At 44.3% G+C, this 23,285-nt stretch overlaps 1 pseudogene; it reads right to left on the bottom strand.

The window, feature by feature from the left end:
* Window positions 1-279: 279 nt before the first annotated feature.
* LOC146194647 (uncharacterized) lies at window positions 280-8,893 on the bottom strand (annotated as a pseudogene).
* Between the last annotated feature and the right edge of the window lie 14,392 nt (window positions 8,894-23,285).

Below are 23,285 nucleotides of genomic sequence, written 5' to 3'. Positions count from 1 at the left end.
AACAACTCATTTAGTCTGTCGACACTAAGGGCATCTGAGAAAACTGCTCCTAGATTCGCCTCTACTTTAAAAAGCTCCCAATCTGCTAAGTGAAGTTTCCACCGTTTCGGTTTGGTCGGCATGACTGATGGTGAGGATGATAAGCTGATTATTGCTGGCAGGTGGTCGCTACTATACGGGTTGTTCAGACCCATTTAAAATCATTAAAAAGGGAAGGTGAGCTAAAAGCCAAATCTAAAAAACTCATTTTTCCTGACCTTGGTGAACACTACATGGGCTTACAGGAGTTCAACAAGCACATGTCTGAACTAAGAATAAAATCCTCGATAAGCTGTCCACGTGTATCACTTTTTCCAATTCCCCACAAAGGTGAGTGTGCATTAAAATCTCCTACTACAAGGTAGGGCTCTGGTAGTTGGCAAAAAAGGTTTTCTAGATCATGGAGTGTTATTTTAAGATTTGGTTCAAGATAGACAGAACACACAGTAAGAGTTTTAAAGGCAATTATTGTGGCTGCTACAGCTTCTAAGGGAGTGTTTAATTTCAGTTCTTGAGCTGGAACTCCACTATGCAATATGATGGCCGCACCGCCCGAAAGCCTGCTTGCTTGCTCTCGATCTCGGCGGAAGACTTGATATTTTTTCAGTATATTCGTGTGCATGCAACCTAAATTTGTTTCCTGTACGCACAGTGCAACTGGCGAGACTGTATCTAGAATGTCTTTTATGTCATTAATATTCTTTAGGAGTCCTCTACAGTTCCACTGTACCAGGAATGCCATCTTATTTTGTTGAAAGCTTGGAAATTAAGTTAGGTTTTTTTTAGGGCCCGTGATTCGGGCCTTGTCTGTTTTGGTTCGTTCCAAGGAGCTCCGCCGTCTCTGTGACGAAGATGGCAAAGAGCTGTCCTGGCCTGTGTCCATTACCTCGTCTGAGGTGCTGGACGAACGTGCCAGAGGCACGTGTTCCTTCTTTTTAGACCTTGCCACGTAAGCGGAGGTCTTGTGGCCCGCCGACCCTGAGGGACGCATAGCCTGTTTTGGAGGTGGTGGAGGAACGGGAGCTGCTTCCACCGGGGCAGGTGATGGCACTACCTCAGCCTCGTTTGAGGTCTGGGTAGGTGCCGAAGGCCGTTGTGGTGCCCCACCCTGTCGTACCACACCAGCGAGATTTGGTTTCGCTGTGAACTGAAATGTGTTTTTGGTTTTGTTGTACTGGTTACGTGCCTCTTTGTATGTGATGTTCTTTGTTGTTTTTAGTGTTATGATCTGTTTTTCTTCTTTCCATTTTTGGCAGGATCGAGTATGCGGGGTGATCCCCCTCACAGTTAACACAGCGTGGGTCTGCGGTGCAGTTATCAGAGTTGTGGTCGTTCGCAGCACATTTCGCACAAGTTCTGCGGCCACGGCAACTTTGCGAACCATGGCCGTATTTCTGGCAGTTGAAGCATCCCCTCGGATTTGGGATGTATGGTCGGACGTTTATTTTGATGTATCCGACTTCAATTGACTCTGGGAAGGTGCAGCTATTGAAAGTCAGAACCATATGTTTTGTAGGGATCTCCTTGTTATCCTTTCGGATTTTTATTCCGTGAACCGCTATGACGTTTTGGTCCGCTAGTCCTTCTGCCATTTCATCTTCAGTGAGAGCAATGAAATCTATCTCAGATATTACTCCTTTTACAATGTTCAAGGATCGGTGGGGAGTGATGACGACGGGGATGTCCCCAATCGACACAATGTTTTTCAGGTTGGAGGACTGGCACTTGGTTTGTACTTCTAGCAAGAGGTCACCATTTGCAAGTTTTGATACTTTGTATCCAGGGCCCAGGTCTTTAGTGAGACACTTTGACACTATGAAAGGGGAGATTTTTCGAGCGGGTTTTTCTAGCTCCTGGCTATGTATGACATGGAACTTTGGGAAAGTCTCTTTTGTTTTCACAAAGAAATGGCTTGTAGCATCGGTCCGCCATCGTTTGTTTGGAGGGCGATCATTTGTTTGGGAGAAAGAATTCATGAAAGGGTTTGTGTTCTCGGTAGTTGTGCCTGCCACCCACCATGGAGCCGAACGAGGAGACGGGACAGGAACTTGCAAGAAGTCCTGCCCACGCCAGCAGTACACCGCTACTATAACCAAATATGGGCAACTCAGGGTAGCTACTCCACACAAGGTTAACCCTCGCCGCCAAGAAAAAAGGAAAAACAAGAAATAAGGAGGAGACAGGACAGTGCTGAGAAAAGAGATAGGAAAGTGAAAGATGAAGTGGAGGACAGGAAAAGGCGACTGCCGATTTCCCCCGGGTGGGTCAGCCAGGGGTACCGTCTATGGGAAGCGTGGGCCAAAGTGGTGTGTTGCCTCCGCCGAGGGGCCATAAAGGTCCAAACACTCGGCATCAGTTCAACCACCAGGATCCCCTTTTCCCCAGACACGGCGATGCCACGCACGGCTAAGCGTGGGTGCTGGGGTCCGTGGTGTCGCACAGTACACGCAAACACCTGCTTTAACAGGTGCCCCCTGCGGGGGCAACAGTTGTTCATTGGGCACAGCAGCTGTAGTAAAAGTTACATGACATGACTTATTTTTCTTGCTATCTTGGTCAATTGTGCACTTCAGCAACTTGAAGTTGATGTCCTCTAAGGCTGCAGGCACCAAGTTTCTTTTAGTTCCTCGATTCCAGGCAGCTGCTCTATCTGTGCATGCCTCCCCAGTGAGGCCCGAAGATACAGCCAGGTCAATCTTCCAGAGCAGTGCACCGACATGGCTGCACACTTTCCCCTTCCCTGCCATACACGAGCAGCCACTGTTTATAACGTCACCACTTCTTGTGCAATACACCCATGCTTTGTGAAGAACTTTGACTGACTGTGAGGCCTGCACTTGGCATTTCAGCAATGCCAATTGCTCATCTACTGTATGCATGAGCACCGTCCCAACCCAACTACTCTGCAAATACGAGTACGACTGCATGCTCCTGAATGATTTCGCCTCCTTGAGGTCACACGCTTTCTTCTCAAGGAGGTAAAAAATAATGTGTGGCATCTGCACGCGTGGCCACTTCTTTACGTCGTCACTCCAGTCAGTGACAACAGTTGGATGGCTGTACAGCTTGTCACCTGCAGACAAGTATCAAGGGCACATAATCAGAGCAATGGAAGGAAGTAGCGAAGAGAAATAGAAAAAAAACACTTCCAAATTCTCGTTGCATGCTATATCACCTAACTACATGCCGAGGAAGCAATGTAACAGCAAGGTTATTACCGCAATGAGCCTTGGCAAAACAAGAGTGCGCTAACTGCCCCAGTAAAGATACCAAAGCCTAGAAAACTCGTGTGAAAAAGCGTAACTTGGAGAGGACTGCAAGTGCTCTAAGTGCTCGCCAAAACACAATAGAAGAAAGGGAGGCGTGGCAAATTTCTACTGCTGCGTAGCTAGTAGCCGTGCAACCTGTGATCTAACTTCACTTGTTCAGCGTGTTATTTACAGCCAAAACACTCCTCTTTCATCAAGTGAAAAGAGGACGCTATGTACGAGAAAAAAAAACGAGGCAGAGAGAACGGTCATTGATCGCTCAGTGGCCAAATCCCCAAACTAGCGACGGTGACATACGAGACGCCAAGAGGTGTAGACGTTGCTTTCGCTCGGTGTCTACACGCTCTAGCTGAGTAAACAATCTCGTACCAATCACTGGATCTGCTCGTTAGTATTTATCTCATTGACAACCCGCTGAAACACAGAGTGCACAGAGGATCGAGCGCTTGATTTTGGCATGACACGTATCTCGCCAAGAAGTGCACTGTGGTACGTGTTCGAAATCGTGAATTGTATACCGGTCAGCTTTCACGAAAGGAGTTCAGTATCGGGACTGATCAAATAAAAATTGCATATATGCACCAAGTGTACTCAAGCAAAGTGAAGTCCCATTAACGTAAACATTCAAGAAATAGCTGCGTTATCCTGGCTGGCAATCGTAGTCTATCGAACGCAATTAAATAGCATAAAAGAAGCTTGGAGCTGTCTGTGTCGCTTCCTCGACAGCCGTCGTAGATAGCAGTGCAACAATTGTAGTACATTAGTTCACAAACTCAACGAAATCTGCTTACCTATGTCAATCATCGGAACGTCGGTAAGAGTGCCACTGCCTCCGGCCCCGTCATCTGCTGAAGTTCCGGCCATCACTCCACGAAATGGCGGCATTACTGCTAGAAAATGCTTTGCCGTAATCCAGGAGCTTTTCTAACGCAAACACACACAAAACCAGAACAGAAACGTCTATATGCTGTGGGTATACAACATTATACGTATGCTATTGCGTCCTGCACTGTGGGTATACAACAAATGTGTGCGCACATACCAACATGGCGCTAGGGACAAAAACAGAACATAGACGGCGCCACATTTTCAAAATGGCGACCTCCTAAATAAGATGGTCTATAAGACAGAAGGAAAAATTGGCGATGCTCCACACCGGAGCCTACCAAGAGCAACGATGGAAGAGGAGGATCAATAGGAGAGTTTCCTAATTCAGCGCCATCTGGCGAGTGAAGCAAGAAGCCTTTGCTGCCGCCATTAGCTTGGCGAGCCACTCCGGTGGAGTCCGTACGCGCGCGTACGTGCGTATAGCTGTGACGCTATCCGCGTGGAACCGCGCGTTTTCTCCGTGTTGCCGTTCCATCGTTTCAACTGCTGCGTTGAAAAGTGTGCCAGAATCATGCCCGTGCACTGCTGTGTGCCATTGTGCAAGCAAAGAGGACTGCTCGACGAAAAGGGCTCAAAGGCAAGTAGGCTTGTTATCAGCCTTTTCGCATTCATGCACTTGTCTCAGTTCATGCGTGACCTTGTGTCTACTTCTTTTCTTTTAGGTCTCCTTCTTTTGCTTTCCGAGGGACGCTTATTGGAAGAAGAGGTGGCTTATTGCGATTAAACGCGACGAGGGCAAGTTTTTCACCGTTACGAAGTTCACGAAAGTTTGCTCGAGACATTTCACGGAAGACAGCTATCTTCCGAGTGTAGCGGGGAACCGGCGTTACCTGAAACAAGATGCTGTGCCGGCTGTGTTTGCCTTTTGTGCGTCGAAGCCTCCACCGAGAAGAAAGCCTCGCAGCAGACAAGCATGCAGCCTAAACTCGACCACCACCGGTGCTAGCGCCGCTACATCTGATCTTGTGCCGACCACTGATTTTGAAACCGAGCCATCGGAGGCGGCAGAAATGATCTACGGGAGCATTCCTGCCGAGGCCAGCACGTCGAACAGCATTCGTGACGACGCTACGTGCGATTGCGTGTGTTCGCGTGATGTTGCGGATCTCAAGGAAAAAGCTGACGCACTGACGGTGCACATTGAAACCCTTGAGACAAAGCTTAAGGGCCAAGCAGAGGAACTCAGTTCGACAAAATCCTCTTTGTACAGGGTGCAACGTGAGCGTGAGCTGGTAGAAGCTAAAAATGTACAGCTTGAAAAACAAACGAGTCGAAAATTTTCTGTTGAATGTTTTCAGGACAGCCCTGAATACATGGCATTTTACACCGGCCTTCCTAGCTATGAAGCTTTTGTAAGGTTTTTTAACTTCCTTGATCCAGGGGAGAATTGCAAAAACCTTAAGGTCTGGTCAAGGAGTTATACACAGGGCTCTAACAATGCTGGAAGGCCCCATTTGCTGCCTGCCAAAGAACAGCTGTTCTTAGTGCTGGTCAGGCTTCGTGTTGGGCTGCTGGAAAAAGACCTAGCCTACAGGTTTAGGATTTCGATGGCAACGGTATCCAGGCTGTGCACAACCTGGATAAGCTTCATGTACCTTCAGGTAGGCCAGCTTAACCTTTTGATGTCAAGAGAACTAGTGAATGAATCAATGCCAGCTGCGTTTATCGCACAGGGGTACTCTAGCACTAGAGTAATCATAGATGCAACCGAAGTAAGGTGTGAGGTCCCAAGCTCTCTTGTACTACAGTCACAAACTTTCTCTACCTACAAGTCGGCAAATACATTTAAAGCATTGATTGCTATATGACCAGATGGGACAATCACTTTCTTGTCAAAACTATTTGCCGGATCGATTTCCGACAAGGACTTGGTGCAAAAATGTGGATTCCTAAAGCTTGAGTTTCAGCCTGGAGACACTGTAATGGCTCACAAGGGATTTAAAATAGACGAATTGCTCAACAAGATTGGTGTCACATTGAATACTCCTCCATTCTTACGTAGAGAATGTTTCACAGCAGAAGAAGTAACTGAAACACAAGAGATTGCAGCACTTAGGATTCATGTTGAAAGGCGAATTCAGCGCATCAAAGCATTTCACATCTTTGACAGGCCAGTCCCACTCACCATAGCGCCTGTCATCAATGAAATGTGGGCTGTTTGTGCATTTTTGACCAATCTCCAGAGCCCACTTATAGGGTGCGGCGATACTGAATAGTGCATTTGCACTCTTTGGTAGCCCTTTTTTTAATTATTGTATAAGTATGCATGCTCTTCCCTTATTTTCCCCTTATTATTAGTGGATACGTGATGTTACTGTATGATGTTTTATTATGCTGCATGTTCTGAGCAGTGTATCGGGTGCCTGGGCTCCGTCAAGCACAGTACATCTACCTTTTGCCCTTGCATCCAAGACCTCGTTGTGTGAATATCAGTGTCATAATGTCACTAGTATGTGTTTGGTGTCAGTTTGTAAAAAATAGTGAAGCAGTTCTGTTCTCATTTTATTGCGAAAGCAATACTACTTGCACTTTCAAGCCTTCAGCGTAGCGAGGCGGTGAGCTGCCAACTTGGGTCTCTCATTTCTCATGGGACGGTTATGTCCAAATCAGCCTGCCAGGACCCTGGCATTCACGTTACTAATATAGCCCCAATAAGGCACGTTCATAGGGCATGGTAATAGAGGGGCTTTATATGTGGGCTGGCAGGAGCTGCCAACTTGGGTCTCTCGTTTCACATGGGACGCTTATGTTAGAATCAGCCTGCCAGGACCTTGGCATTTCGTTACCCCTATAGGCCACTAAGGCACATTCATACGGCTTGGTTAAAGTGCAGCTTTATGTGTGGGCTGGGGAAGAAGAAGATGAAGAGAATAATTAGAAGAAGAAGAATGCTCGGTCACCCGCAGCTATTGCTTTTGCTCAATATTCGGTTCAGCAGCGTTGAACTCTTCTAATTTTTTTTTTTTCAAGATCTTAGATGACCTGCAGTTTATTGTTCTGCCAGAAATGGGAGAAGGGTGTCAAAGTAGAATTTGTCGAGTTTCTTTCGGCATAGCTGCCATGCAGCTTCATCGAACCTTATTCTTTCAATCACAATAAAATGGTGGCGAATAGACCACAAAGTCTGCCCAAGTGAGGCCAGTTAGTGCCATTTGTCCAAGAACTTGATAATAAGCATCTTGGCGATCAAGCCTGATAACACCGGTGGCATCCTTCACGAGGCATGACCCTTCTAACCTTGGAAAGTCCACATACTTCATTGAGTAAGGACACTTAACCTCAATAATTCGATGGCTGCCTTCTTCTGGGTCCCAGACTATCCTATCTGGTGAAGATCCCAGCCACGGGCAAGCTGGACTTACAGCAAGTCCACAGTGGAATGTCTGCACGTCGTGCTGAAGGGCCTGCATTGTCGTTGCATATTGGAGTATGGCTTGCAGCTCATTGGAAATGCCGTACCTGAAATAAGGACAAGAAAGCTGGTTCTACACAGCACTAAAAGCAACACCTCCAGTTCATAAAAGAAAGACTGCCAGTGAAAGCAGAAATATGACCATTATTAACCCACGCTGAATGAGGTTAGCTAACTTGTAATGCGTTAAAAGTGATTTTTTTACAAGACAGCATGAATGATTATGACAACCTGCTCATGGATAGAAGAAAGTAGTTTTTCATGTTGTCACAGACCAATGCCAGCAATACTATGTTTGGGAACAAGCTGGTGGTGTACGTGTTGACGCAGAATTTTCCCTTTTCCTCTATAGTTTCTAACCTCACATAGTTACGCCTTTAATGTACTGTATGCCCTTAGTGTGAATTCATATAATTGGTCTAGCTTACATTTTTTATTGTTCCTTCTCTTGTCACATTTTAGGTTTTGCATTAATGTTACATACTAGATTATGTTACTCCCTTTGTACACTTTTATCTTGTGTTTCTCCTTGCCAGTACTTAAAAGCTTGTTAATTATTTAACTTCTCTGAGTTCCTTTTAGATCTCTGACGCCCCGACACACATGAACGTCACACGGGCTGACCGACTTTTAAGTGTTGTCCAAACCTCGATTTTAGATCGGGAAAAGCGTGAAGTCCCTGTATCTCCACAGCTTACGCCTGGCAGCCAGTCGACGAGAAGTTGGTGACACGTCTAAGTTTGAATGCGAATGTACAAAAAGGGCGACCACTGAACAATTAATAAAAGGCTTTATTTCATGCAGTGGTGTTTTGCTATTTTTTCATACTTGGATGCTACCAGTGTTTGTTTACAGTGCTGCTGAAGACTTCATGGCCTATCAACTAGCATCTACTGGTGCCTTTCTGTCATTTTATAATGCCTTACTACAGAGTCCATACCTAGTGTCCATACTAGTAAAAGTTGCCAAAAATTGTAAAACGCTGCAACAGATCACCCTAAAGATTGATGAGCTGTAGAAGCAGTGCATGCAAGCATTACAGTGAGCACCTGTTTGCGTTTGCATTTACAAGCAAAATAGTATTTATGGATGCTTACTGGATTGCTCTTACTCGTGACAGATCCCTCTCGGCAGTCAAGTTTTTGAGACCCTTCACTGTCCAGTTCTCATGTTTCATAACTGCACCAAAGTTGGATGCAGTCAGTCGCTGACGGCGGGCTGCCTGCCATGCAGCACTCTTGTTTTGCCCACGGCTACTTTTCTCCAACTTGTGAGCCTCGGTGATAGTAAGGGTTCAGTTCAGTTCAGGCGTTCAGTCGTGTCCGACTCTTCGTGACCCTATAGACCATGTCACGCCACGCTTTCCGGTCTCTCACTATCTTCTTAACATCACATAGCTTCATCTACAATGCCTCGAGAATGCCATCTAACCATCGCGTTTGCTGCCTACCCCTTCTCCGGCGACCTTCAACCTTTCCCAACATCAAATCTTTCTCCAGCGACTCCTCTCTTCTCATCAGATGACCAAAGTAGCTGAGCTTTAACTTTAGAATTTGACCCTCCAATGAGCAGTCAGGGTTTATGGTCGACAATATCGACTGATTTGATCTTCTGGCAGTCCAAGGAACTCTTAAGAGTCTTCGCCAGCACCACAATTCAAACGCGTAAATTCTTCGGCAGTCAGCCTTTTTCACAGTCCAACTCTCGCATCCATACATCACAACTGGAAAGACCATAGCACGGGTTATACGGATCTTGGTTGGCAGACTAATGTCTCTGCTCTTTACTAGGCGGTCAAGGCTAACCATTGCTCTCTTTCCCAGAAGCAGGCGTCTCCTAATTTCATGGCTGCAGTCTCCTTCCGAGGTGATCTTGGCGCCCAAGAACAGAAAATCTGTCACAGCTTCCACTTCTTGTCCATTGATGCTCCAGGACTTGATAGGGCAAGACGCCATGATCTTCGTCTTTTTAATGTTCAGTTTAAGCCCAAACTTCTCACTCTCTTCTTGTACGTGCATCAGAAGTCTCTTGAGTAAGGAGTAAGGGTTAGAGACTGCAAAAAGAAAAAAAGGAAAATATGTTTGCACAGGTAAAAAGTAACATTTACCAGATAGATTGTAGTAGCAGCTGTACTTCTAATACTTTCATATTTGAGAGAAACGTTAGTTTGCTGTGCACTATGGTTGACATGCATATCCTCATATGTTTGCGCTGGGTGAGCAGTGACGTTCAGCACTTTACCATATTTAGACGAAGCCCTGTGTTTGCACTCTGTATGTTATGTGCATTTAAGAAAGATAATGTTAGGAACTGTAGCTGCAGACATTTTTTTCTAACATACTAGCCACATTTGTATTACTAAAGATTGTCTTACTACAACTTCTGTATTTACCTCAAGTATGGCTTTCTGTGATGCTGGCAGGTTTTGAGATGAAGCGACATACAGTGATGTTGAAGGTATGATAGTTGGTTCTGGTGGAACGGAGTCGGCTCCTCTTGATGTGGAACCCAACTGGACTAATATGAGTGGAAAAATGACGAGGCATTAACGGCTTCTGGCTCCATAACATACTGCATTCGCAAGTTTCCCCATAGGCAGAACTTGAAGGTTTCACTGTCATTGCCTGCAAATGCTTTGAAAATGGGGTTGGTGCCAGTTCTGCGAGATCTTGACCAAATTTCAGAGCAGCTTTTTTAACATCCTCTGCAAGCCTGGGTTTTTTGCGAGCTTCATAAAGTCGAGAGGCCGTGGCACACTCCCTACCACCAGGCCGTACGGACCTCCAATCTACATCATCTACCGCGCTGGATGATATTTTATCCCCACGCGGTCGTCTCCACTTCTGCGGCAGCTCCGTGCAGGGCAGCTCAGGCGGCGGTTCTTCATACCTTTGCTCTTTGAGCAACACAAGTAACTTGAGCAGTGCCAGAGCATGGTGACACCCACCACTCTCCCGCGCAGCGCACTCGCATGTGCGGCCGTCGATGAAACCATCTTGCGTTATCACAACACTGACTTGGTATGGCGATGCAGTCCTTTTCTGGCTTCTAAAGCACCGCGCGCGTACACGCACGAACCTGGAGTCACTGCACAAGAAAAAAAAAGACGAGTTTTTGATTGATGTTGCTTACAGCACAACCGAAGTAAAAAAAAAAATAGCTGGCACTCGGTTTAACCGGCCATGGCTGCTCTGAGTGCATTCGCATAAAGCTTGTGCACTCTATTTTCTCACTCAGAATGAGAATGAGCATAGGCGGTTCAGCGAACAGAACGCATCTAGCATTCGAAGACGAAAAAAAAAAAGCATAGTCGCAGAATGTGGCAGCTTACCGTATAGTGAATGGTGACGTTTCAATGGAAGTGCACTGAACGTAGCTCTCGGCGACAAACTTGTGGCTGCGCTCATCGTTCCGATTGCCGAGGCTTCTGGAAGCGCTGTACGCTTGTATTCTGTCGATGGTGAGGCTCTTCGGGACAGGAGAAAGGCTTCTGGACCACGACATTGCTAGCGAAGAGGAAAGGGAGAACGCGGACGCTAGGTGAGCAGCGGCGTTCGTCGCCAAGCTAATGGCGGATGGCGTCTGCGACCAATGTTGCCGGACCGAATTAGGAAACTGTCCTATTGATCATTGCGATTGTGGCAGACGATCCTTTTCAGACAGCGAATGAAATCATGGAAAATACTGGAGTCAAAGCCCACCCAGCCACTGTGCGGAACCGGCTGAAAGAAGCGGGCTTGTACAGTCGTGTCGCTGCACAGAAGCCCTTTCTTGACAGTACGCACAAGACCAAGCGACTCCAGTTTGCAGAACAACATGCGTCCTGGACGTCTGAGGAGTGGAAAAGATTAATCTTTACAGATGAATCCACCTTTTGCACCAAACAAGCCCAAAGGAAGAGTCTGGCAGCTAGAAAACGAGAGGTGATGCTTGCATTTGTATCTTATTTCCCGTTGAGTCGTCTCAATAGAATTATCCTAAATGTAGGAGGAGGAAGAGGATAAAAACTTCACGCAATCAATGGCTTTTTAATTAATGATGTCGACTGCAGCTCGAAACTGAAATATTTGGCTGCAAATTCTAGAATGAGTTTAGTGTTCGCCAGTCTCATTCAAGAAGCTTTATATCCTCTTTGCACATTTGTGCTTATTGCCCGTGCACACACTCTTTATTTGCAGGCACCATCCGACTAATATTCACAACAGTAAATACCTGGGGAGCCATCTCGCATCTCGGACTGGGACCGCTGGTCCGTATCGAGGGCTATTTGACATCCGCTCGTTACACCGAACATCTAAAGGACGTTATGCTGCTTTACGCTTGCCAAGGACCCTTTCCCAATGGCAGTTTCATCTTTCAACAGGACCTTTCCCCTATACACGTCTCGCCGTGTGAAGTTCTGCAGTGGGCTCCAAAAAGTCCTGACCTGAATATTATAGAGAATGTTTGGGGGCGGATGAAGCAACGCTTGGTGCGGCGTCCACTTCAAAGTATGAATGCTGACGGCCTTTGGCAAGCGGTGCAAGAAGAATGGAGCGGCTCCGTGAAGATGGTGCATTTGTTGCCTCCCTCTACTCTTCTTTACCGAAGAGAATGGCTGATGTCATTCGCCTAAAAGGCTGTGTTACTCGCTACTAGAAGCAGCGAAAATGTTCAAAGTTACCTTAAGTGCAAGATGCTTTCCACAGTTCTCACTGTAGTGCGAGTAGCAGTTGATTTTTGCTAAATTCTTTCCTCCTTCACTCTCAATAAATGATGCTCCAAACCGCAAACTGTGCAGTGCTTGTGTTTTGTCTTTGACATATCTGCACACAAAATACAGTCAGTAGTGTTTTACTTGAAGACATCTATATATATAAAATATATTCACACATAAGAGAACGAAAAACGTGAGCGTCTTTGCAGACGTAGCTTATGGTCAATTTTTCACACAACTGAGGCCACTACAACGCGAAATATTGAGAGAAGCAGCAATGGCATTTCTTGAGATGTCAAAACTTATATTTAGTTGTAGTAGTGCATGACTGTTGAAGGCGCCACCTCGATAAAACCACTGGTAAAGGTTATTTTAAAATGTAATTTTATTTTATTTTCACACCCGGAAAGTTGATCTGGAATCATACGGCACCGTACTCCACTGTTGCGAATATCTCAGCAGCAATGAAATGATAATAGCATCAAAATGACCATATGCATAGGTTTCCGCACCATTGGTTACAAATTCGCATGCCCAATATCCAAGCACTCCTTTTGTAAAGGAACGCATGTTGCTTTAGCAGCTGGGAACCCGCACCAGATTATCACTTTGCGCATGCATGGGAAAGTGACAGCCGCTGAGTGCCTGCGCCTTTGTTATCCGTTATCGCTGTGCGAAGTAGACAGTGAGCGGGAGTTGGCTGGGAATGCATCCGCTGATATAACAGCCTTAGCCGTGAATATCTCGTTCGCGAAGTTACTGCCAGCGTGCGCTAGACTGCGCTGATTGTACAGTTCGGCACGCTTTCCCGTGTTCACGCTCATAAATTTTATAACTGTATGAACAAAACAGGCATGAACAAAAGATTGCCGTGCCGACGTAGGTGCTGCGCTCGCTCTTCGCTCACATGGAAAAAAAAATTATACGTTCGCGCCTGTTTGCTATCATCCATTATCCTCCTTGTGTACAAAACAACATCCAGTACCCTTATTAGTGCTATTATTGCTAGAATTTCTTGCTTATTTGCTGAATTTGTAATTTACATGTTCCCATCTCTAGCAGTGTTCCATTGACCTGTTACTTTAACGAAATTTTCGGCTGCGAGTAGCACATATAGTTATATTGAGGTTTGCCTGTATCCTTTTCAAGTATGAACCACAAGTCCAGCTTGAATTTTTGATACCATATTATAGTACACTACCTCAAATCTAGAGTGGAGACGTTTCTCCTAAATGTGCACTATAATTGCTTGTGGGCCTTTTCTTTGTTTCCAGAATGAGTCTTCCAAACATGGAGCCAGCTGCTGAAAGGTGAATTCGGAGGTCCACTAATTGCATGTAGCTAGCTAGCTGCACATAACTAGCATTCAGAAGCAATATGAACAGGTGTTCTGATGCAGAACTCTCACGAAAAAGACAGAGAAGGCTAGTCAATGTAGAAGCCGAGGCAAGCATGTCTCGTATTGATGAATTTGTTGACTATAATCCTGCTAGTAAATATAACGTGGAGCAGGTGGACCATGCAGAACAAACAGAAATTCTAGTAATAGAAAATAATACCAATGAGCAGAACTTTCATGATGAAGAGGAACGTAATTCAGGTCACAGTTTGTCCTCATCTGTTGATGACCAGGTAGCTGTCGATGTTGATAATCTAGGTGAGGATATCATCTCTGCTCTGAGGAGGTGGGCTGTAGAGGACAACATAACGCATGCAAGCATAGACAGCTTGCTCCAAATCCTATAATATAGACTACCGGAATTGACCGGCTCTTCACGAGGCCTTCTTGCTACGCCGTCTGTTGGAGACAGCTCATTTCAGCAATGGGCAGTATTCCATTTCATCTTGAAAACGAGCATCTCCACTCTTCTTGACAGAATGCAGGCACTGCCAGGTATTGCTTTCCAAATCAGCTTCAACGTAGATGACCTTCCACTGTTCAAAAGTAGTTGAAAGGAATTTTGGTGCATTCTCGTGGAGCTACATCATCCACTACATCGCAGGGATGATAGTATTTCTTTGGTTGGGGCATTTTGTGGAGCCACTAAACCTTTGCTGAATGAGTTTGTCCAACCGTTCATGGAAGAACTGTCTGGCGTCCTGAGTAATGGAATATCACATAGCAGCAGACATTACAATGTGTCGCTGAGAGCATTTATATGTGATGCCTCTGCCAGAGCATTTTTGAAGGCATCTAAAGCTCATAATGCTAGGTCGGGGTGAGAGAAATGTACGTCAGAGGGTGTTTCTCGTGGGCGTATGACGTTTCCAGACATTCGGGCACATCTTCATACTAAGGCTTTGCACAGCAAGATGAAGACCACCACAAAGGCCACACTCTCCTTTTGTGTCACTTCAAGTGGGCATGGTGACAGCTTTTCCGCTGGATTATATATATCTTGTGTGTTTAGCATCACAAGAAGACTGCTGCTAATGTAGCTAAAAGGAGACCTATCTGTAAGACTAAATTCTACTTGTGTAGGTAGGCTATCTGCTCTTTTTCATGCACTCGGGTGCGAAATCCCAAAAGCCTTCCCCAGAAAATGTCGAGGTGTTGATGAATTTAACAGGTGGAAGGCTACAGTTTCGTTTCTTTGTTCTATATGCTGGACCAGTTGTGCTGAAAGACATTCTCCCTAAAGATCTCTATCAGCACTTTCTGACCCTTCATGTAGCTGTGGCTCTCCTCGTGTGTCCTACTCTACGCGGACATATTCAATATGCTGAACAGCTTATGCAGTATTTTGTAGACTGCGGAATATCACTGTATGGAGTTCACAACCTGGTGCATCTGCCTACCGATAGTTTAAATTTTGGTCCTTTGGACACATTTAGTGCCTTTCTTTTGAAAATTTCCTACAAATGGTGAAGCAACTTGTGCGAACAGGCCGAAAGCTTCTAGAACAGCTCGCAAAGCGGGTTGAGAAAATCCATAGTCTCTTCCCTACAAAGTTGCCAGTCGCTATCACAAGCAGAACCTGCCAAATAGTGCCATCATCTCATCATACTGACGGCCCAACTTGTGGAATTCATTTCCAAGCACAGTTCCGAAAAGCAAGCTTTGCTAATTCTGAATTTACAGCAGGGCCAGGCAGATTTGTACTTTTGAAAGATGGTCGTGTAATAGGTATCAGCAACTTTCTGCAATGCAAAACTGAGCTTATTGTTATAGGCCAAGAGCTTGAGAAAACTGAATGTCTGTTCAACCATCCCTGCAATTCAAGCACTGTTTCTACATTTTCTGGTCATAACCTTCATCAGCATCTGTTGTCTTGTCTCTTCTGACATAGCTTGCAAGGGTATGGTGTTGACGTTTAGGAAACGGCTAGCTTTCCACTTTTTACGTTTTGAGCCGAACTTGTGCCATATTTCCTTTTCCTATTTGATTTCATTGTATTCTTTGCGCTTGCATGCCTTAATTAAACTACTGAAATGAGAAAGTTGCTGTTCTCCCTAGGTATCTTTTACTAGAATTTTTGGAAGATAAAAGCACATATGTGGTTCCGTCCACATAGATTGTAGAAGATGTCAGCTCGACATATGCATTTGGGCCTCCGGTTAAAGCAAAGCTGGCTGCCATCAAGACGATGACCTCAAAGAAGCCTATTGACAACAACTGTGTCTGTTGTGTGGACTTTCTTTTCACGCAGCTGTTCAGTTGTGGCACTGGTGGTACAGCGCAGCGAAGCTCCTCATTGCACCGCACGTTGCCATGGAATGTCGGTAATGCTAAAGAAATAGAACTCATCTAACAGAATCTTGCGAATAGATCTCGCCCACGAAATTTGCTCATAGATCTCCCAAACGCGAAATTTTAACGTGAGTCTTTCTTTCCAGTCAAAAAAATTCAATGGGTCCAATTGGGAATTTCCCATTTGAAATGAATTGGTCAAGAACCAATTGTGTTCTCACTGTCCATTGGGTCTGACCATTTGATATGAATTGGCGCTCCCAATTGGAAATAATTGGTCACCCATGAAGACCAAATGGTTCACCAATTGAACTCAAATGGCATACCCATTGAGCCCAAATGGTTCGAACTCACATAGCTGAAACAAAAAGAATGGAGATATAATTTCAATGTTTTGTGTGCAGAAGTTATAGGGGAGCCAACTTCTATGCAAGTACAATGAAATTACAATTTTTTTGCAGAAATCGTATGAGACAAGCAAGCATACACACACAGAACTAAAACAGATTCAATGTATATATCCACAGGTTCAAGACTTATATACCCAATTCTTTGAACAGTGCTGCTAGCTGGAACCAGTGAAGCATTTTTGTTATTCAGAGTTAACTTATTTAATTATGCCTGCACTTACAGTAAACACGATATAATCAATTAAGATTAAGCAGCATATACTGTTTATAAGAACTTAAATTTTTCACTGTGATGCCCAACTGGGACGCCCAATTGGTTTCTTCAGTCCCAATTGGGACACCCAATTGGTTTCTTCATTCCCAATTGGGAGTCACGAAACCAACTAGGCGTCCCAATTGGCCCTGAAGAAACCAGTTGGGTTGGACAGGACCCATTGGACGAACCATTTGGATTGGCAGAATCAATTCAATCTGACTGGTCTTCCCAACTGGACCCATTGATTTTTTTTACTGGGCTGGCTCATGGTGAAAATCAAGCGTGTGCGAGATCAGTTCGCGAATTCCTGCTATGTGTTCTTGTCATGCGTTCCTTCCAGCTGCAATCCCACACTTGAACACGCACCAATGAACTCCATGCGATAGGAGCGATGGTGCAAAGTCCAGACACTCCGGGGTGCTGGCGTAACTTGGTTTGCTCGGGATGGTGGCTCCGCGAGAAACAAACGACAGAAGAGACGAAGAAAACGGGCTGTTCCAGCCAGCGGCTATCACTCCCCGCACCTCTTGCCTGTTGGGTGCTGCGCGCGCCTTTTGTCGCCGCGCTTTTGGACGTCCTGCTGCTGAACATTTTTTGCCTGGTAACGTCGTTTGTGCGTTTCACTGCCTACCTTGTGCGCGCTTCGGGCTGCTGCTGAATTTTTCGTTCGTGTAGTGCCGTACGCACGCTCTTGGCTTGTTTGTGCGCTTCACTGCCTACCTGCCAGGTAACGTCGCATGTGCGAGCTTCGGGCTGGTGCTGAATTTTTCGTTCTTGTAGCGCTTTACACGCACTCTGGGCTTCTGCTGAACTTTTTGCCTGGATTACCGGCTTCATTGTCATAGTGCACTGCAGCACAAGGCGACACTCCTGCGAAAGAAGTATCAGCATTCTTCGGGCCTTGTGCTGTGCACCTGAACTCCTGCCAAAGAAGTACCAGCATTCCTCGGGCCTTGTGCTGTGCACCTGAGCTCCTGCGAAAGAAGTACCAGCATTCTTCGGGCCTTGTGCTGTCTATACGTGAACTCTTGACAAAGAAGTACAGCATTCTTCAGGCCTTGCATGTGCTCTCTGTACGGCGGCTTGTTTGCCATTCACATGAGAGTTCGACGACAACAGCGTCGCAAACGTCAAATGCTTTCGTGTTGCCCTCAACATTGATGGGGACGTGCACGAATGGCTAAGCAGCTACAGCAATGCTACGAGTAAGTCATGGGTAGTCGACTGGGAAGTGGCCGATCCTAAAAGGTATTTTACTACATGGCGTGGCATGTGCTTGTTCCTTGTAGTTTTCTCTTCATTAACTAATTTCGCTTACACCCAATGCTCTCTTTACTGAACTGAAAGTTTCTGGTTGCTTCAATTTGTGTGATAGTATCTGTGCATTTAATTTTTTGACGGCCCACCATCATAATGCACTAGTTAATGTGGCTTCTTAGATGAAGATTAAATGAGCATAGTGTAATTTCAATTTATCATTTTTCTAATATATAAATTGAAACAAGTCTGTTTATTTATGCTGAAATGTAAATTTATGTTTTTAGATTGTAAGCTCTACTGCTTGGGGTGCAACTTCGAATTCATCTGGCATTATCCAAATGACCTTGAGTGGAGATGCCGCGCTTTCCTTACCCAAAAAACTAATCTTTATTTTAGTTGTCCACAGGAAAAAGACAGATACTGCACCTTTCCTTTCCCGTAAACCACTTATTCTTAACAACTGAAGAATGAAACGGCAGTACGACCTGGTGCAGATGTCTACCAAAAACCTGCACCTTACTTTTCCCCAAAACACACTTAAAGTAAAAATATATAAAAACCATAATGAAAGGTGGTGGGACGTTATACTTTCCAATTTATTTCCAACCTGCAAGTCGGGGGTCCCCCAGGGAAAAAGCTATCCCAGACAGCTTTACTGAACCCTGGGGGCCTACAGGCAGTATCTCGCAGTGGATTTCACAGTGCAATCAAAAATCGATATGAACATGAGAGCGAAAGCAGCGCTTACACTTCCTAAAGAATTATACACACATCAGATATCAGAAATGAATATGAACATCGCAGTAATATTTATTGCCTCATCGTAAAATTTGTTAATTCGTGTCTAAATGTGTTCAGTGGGGCAGTAAAGTCATGTGGGCTTTAGGTTCATTATAAAGTGATGGTATGAGGTAGTCAAGAGTGGCCAGGCCATAATTTTTTTTTCGTTTATGTGGCACTGTTTTTAGTTCCCTACGTAAGCTGTGAGCATGCAATGGACGGTGTGTATCATTTAGGAGGGTATGTTTATGCATATAGAGAGACAGTTTGTAATCATATAATTTAGTTGCTTTAAGCATATGATGTTTAGTCAACAAGGGATCAGTAGATAGCTGTCTAGGGTTTCCATAAAAGGTTGGTTTGTGGGGTTTAACGTCCCAAAGCGACTCAGGCTATGAGAGACGCGGTAGTGGAGGACTCCGGAAATTTCGACTACCTGGGGTTCTTTAACGTGCGCTGACATCGACAGCACACGGACGCCAATTTGTTTCGCCTCCATCGAAACGCAGCCGCCGAGGTCGGGTTCGAACCCGGGAACTCCGGACAGTAGTCGGGTGTCTTACCACTGCACCACCCCGGCGGGGCTTGTCAAGAATTTGTAGCAGCCTTTTTGTAGCCGCTCTAGTTTATTATAGTTATGGATGGTTGTAGCTCCCCAAACTAAAATGCAATATGAAAGACGAGAGTAGAGATTAGCAAAACATATTGCTTTTTTGAGCCTTACTAGAAGTAATCCTCTCAGCTTATGGAGACAGCCAACTGTTTTGCTTAATTCTATCGCCAGCTTGCTAGCATGCGTGTTCCATGACATGGCTTCTTCAAACCAGATGTCTAAAAATTTTTCAAAGTAGCATGCTGCAATGCTGTACCTTGAAAGTTTAGGACTAGCTCAGTGTCACAGGCTTTGTTATGAGGCTTGAAAATACATTTAGTATTTTTAACATTCAAGGTTAATCTGTTTTTATGCAACCACTGTTCAAGTTTGATCAAATAACTATTATGACAGTGTTCAATTCAGTTACGATTTGTGCGGAGAAAAAAATATTTCTGTCATCAGCGTACATGACCAGTTTCGGTGAGAGGCAAATTGCATGTCATTAATATACAGAATGAACAGCAAAGGTCCTAGGATTGATCCCTGAGGTACACTATATTTTACTGTTTTAATCGAAGATGTCAGGTCACCAACTTTTACACTGTTTTCTGTCTGAGGTAACTTGTGATAAGACCAAGAGCAACACCACATATGCCATAATCTTGCAACCTTGAGAGTAATATATTATGGTTTACACAGTCAAATGCTTTTTCCTGAAGTCAATGAATAAGCCTACAGTGAATTGTTTGCTACCCATATTTTTAAGTACTTCATCTTTGATTTGTAATAAGGCCATTTCAACTGATTTTCCTTTTTGGAAGCCGTACTGCGAATCACACATAGCATGTTATTTAGTAAAGGAACTTGTAAGTTGAGCATTGATAACATTCTCAAAAACCTTAGAAAATATGGGCAAAATGAATATTGGGTGATAGTTTGTATATCAATAACACTTCCACATTTGTGGACCGGGGTTATACGTGCTTGTTTAAGGTCAGAAGAAAATACACCAGTTTTAATCATTTGATTTATTATAAATGCCATTGGTCTGGATATAATAGGTGCTACATGTTTAATAGAAACACTGCTCAGGCCACCTAGTCCAGCTGCGACATTCTTTCCAATTCTGGCTATGAAGCTGATGACTTCTTGGTAAGTAACTGGGGAGAGTATAACTGAATTCTCAAGCCTTGGGCACAGTCTTGAAAACGAATTAGCACAGTCACTGTTTGGAGAAATGTATTCGCCAACGTTAGCAAAGAAATCATTTATTGTGTCCAATGCCTCTATATCAGTCTTCCCATCAGCAAAAGCTGCAATATTGAGAGGACATGTAGCTTTAAGGTTATTGGATAAATGATTGATTTTTTGCCATAGCTTTCTTGGGTTGTATATTTCAGCAAACAGACACTGATAGCAGTATATTTTTGCCCTCCTTAAATCAGCATTTAATTTATTACAAAATGCCTTGAATTGTTTTAGTAGAATAGTATCACGTGATCGGAGGAAAGAATGGTACATTGTTTTTACTTTTATTCTCTTATGCAGGGTGGTCGTAATCCAAGGCTTGCATATTTTTTTCCTTCGGTTGTGCACCAAGGAAAAATGTTTCTCATAGCAGACCTTAAATGTGCTGAGGAAAAGATGGTATGCGTGACTAGGATCGCATTTGTCATAGATACTTTCTCAATGAATATTTTCTATTGTGGTGTGACATTTCTTGAGTGAAGCAGAGCTGATGTCCCGATAAGTAGAGGTTAAAGTGACTTTGTTTGACAATCGCTGTCGGCAAACATGTAAAAACTGAGATGTGGTCACTGATATCAAGGGAAAGCCCACCTGATAAGCACTGGTCACAAAGTACAATTGGTAATGCAGATATCTAGAAGTGTGGCACTCGTATCGGTAACATGGGTAGGCAAGGAAATTATATTTGAACAAGTGAAAGTGTGAAGTATGGTTTCTAGGTAATCAGAAGATGAATCTTCACCAAGCATATTGATATTCACATCACCTATACGTAAGAAGGCTCCTTGCATTGAATGGAGGCCTGATAGCAAAGTTTCCATGAATTCAAGAAAAAAATTGAGACTTGTATCCTAATGGTAGCCTATAGACAGCTGTTATATTTTTAACCATACCATAAAGCACTCAACACTGGTGTAATGCATGTTAATTCGCTGACAACTTCGCAGGCAATTAAGGGTTTGCTTTTCACCTCTTAAGGTTAAGCTTGAGCATCCCCCTAATGCAAACCCCCTCTACAATCTTGCTAAAGCATGTCAAACCATAATTCCCATGGCTTTTGCTTGTGATTATTTTTAAGCCATTCTTATAGCCTCCCATTTTTTTCCTAGAATTGTATTCCACAAAAGGTGGAAATGCCACCATAGCAGTCGCAACAAAACTGCTGGCCGGAACTCTACAAACTGCCCAGCCTTCGTAAATCACGAAGGTCACAAAGAAGAGGGATGTCTTCTTGAAGCGAGCTGTGCTGCTGCCTGCTGTCATCAGGGTCAGGGATGACCATAATCATGCCACCGACTGCGCCGATGGCCTGCGGCTGCTGCAGAGCACGCCTGACACTGGGGCCGCATTCCATTCCTACTTCAATGATGGCCACAGCAGGCCATAGCACTGCACCAACAAAAGCTTGAAGTAGAGGATGATGGGCTGGAAAAACTGGCTAGTGGTGCTGTAAACCCAAGTGCCAACACAGTCTACAACTGGTACCGGGTCTGGCGGAAGGAACACTTTAGCAGTACCACAGAATACTTAGGCTGGTGCCTTTTCAGCCAGCTTAGTCAATCTTCAGAACGGTAAGTTGCAATATGCTCAACAGTACTATGTGATGGACAAGTTTTTGCAATTTTATTGCCTCAGGATATAAATCCATAATGCTGTTGCAGCCTGGAAAGGCCAACATCAGACGTTGCATTACAGTTTTCCTTTCCCTTCTAGAGTTTTCCTTGCTCTGAAACCATTAAGTTTCAGAGCAATGTCCGTGCAAGTCTCCCCTTTTAAATACCTGAAACATTGAGATTTGCAGGCCAAACAGTCAGTCCTCTGTCTCGTGAACATTGTGCCTACCACAGGAGCCGCTAACATAGCAATAGAATGTAGACAAATCCCACTGGCTGCATGTAGTATTTAATGTTTTAGCGTTACAAGCTACAGTGATTATGTTCATGTCTTAAACTTGCCATGAGCATGCATCTAGCTGGTGATAGTTGGTAGTGGGTATAACATGTTAAGTTGGCAGGAGCAAAATACATATAAAGTGATATGTCTGTGTTCGTACTGCATCACATAAAATACCCCAGAAAAAAGATTGAATGGCTAAGATTCAAAACCATGAATTTCTCACAGCCTCATAGACACCATATGATTGGCATGTTACTTGCTGGATAAGGTGCTAGTAAGTGAAAAGCAAAATCTCGTGGTATGAAGCTGAAAAAAAAGGTGAATGCACCATAAGAATGATACGGTGCAAACAAGGCATAAAAGAAAGTGTACAATGGCCTATTAAAAGGTGTTTGCAGTCATTAGCTTGATAACTGCTTGCCAGCAGTCAAACCTAACTCCTGGATAGCATGAACAGTAATTATTTCATCTTCTTCTGTGTCCTGTTTATTGACCTGACATCTAAAATATCATTCATGAAAAACTTCCCAATTCAATCAACCACACTATTAAAATAAAAAAAATTCCTCTGCAAGTTTTCCATGATTGCAGAGACTGCTGACTTGTTACATGCACAGCTCAACAAAGCCCTCAATTATGTATGCATATCTGCTCAGCAAGGGTGCACCATTAAAAATTGATTTTAAAAGTTATGTTGGAAAGCCATGATAAACAGTACCCTGTATTGGGTGAGTTAAAAGTAGTTCACATTGTGGAAAAGTGCAAAAGAGACAAAGGACCAAGAAAGGAGAGCACAACACGGGCACTGTCTAACAACTAAGATTTATTAAAAAGTATATACGGTG

Source organism: Amblyomma maculatum, chromosome 3 (assembly GCF_055883805.1).
Source record: "Amblyomma maculatum isolate TAMU_Amacu chromosome 3, ASM5588380v1, whole genome shotgun sequence".
NCBI lineage: Eukaryota > Metazoa > Arthropoda > Arachnida > Ixodida > Ixodidae > Amblyomma > Amblyomma maculatum.
This window is presented reverse-complemented; position numbering and strand designations above follow the sequence as displayed.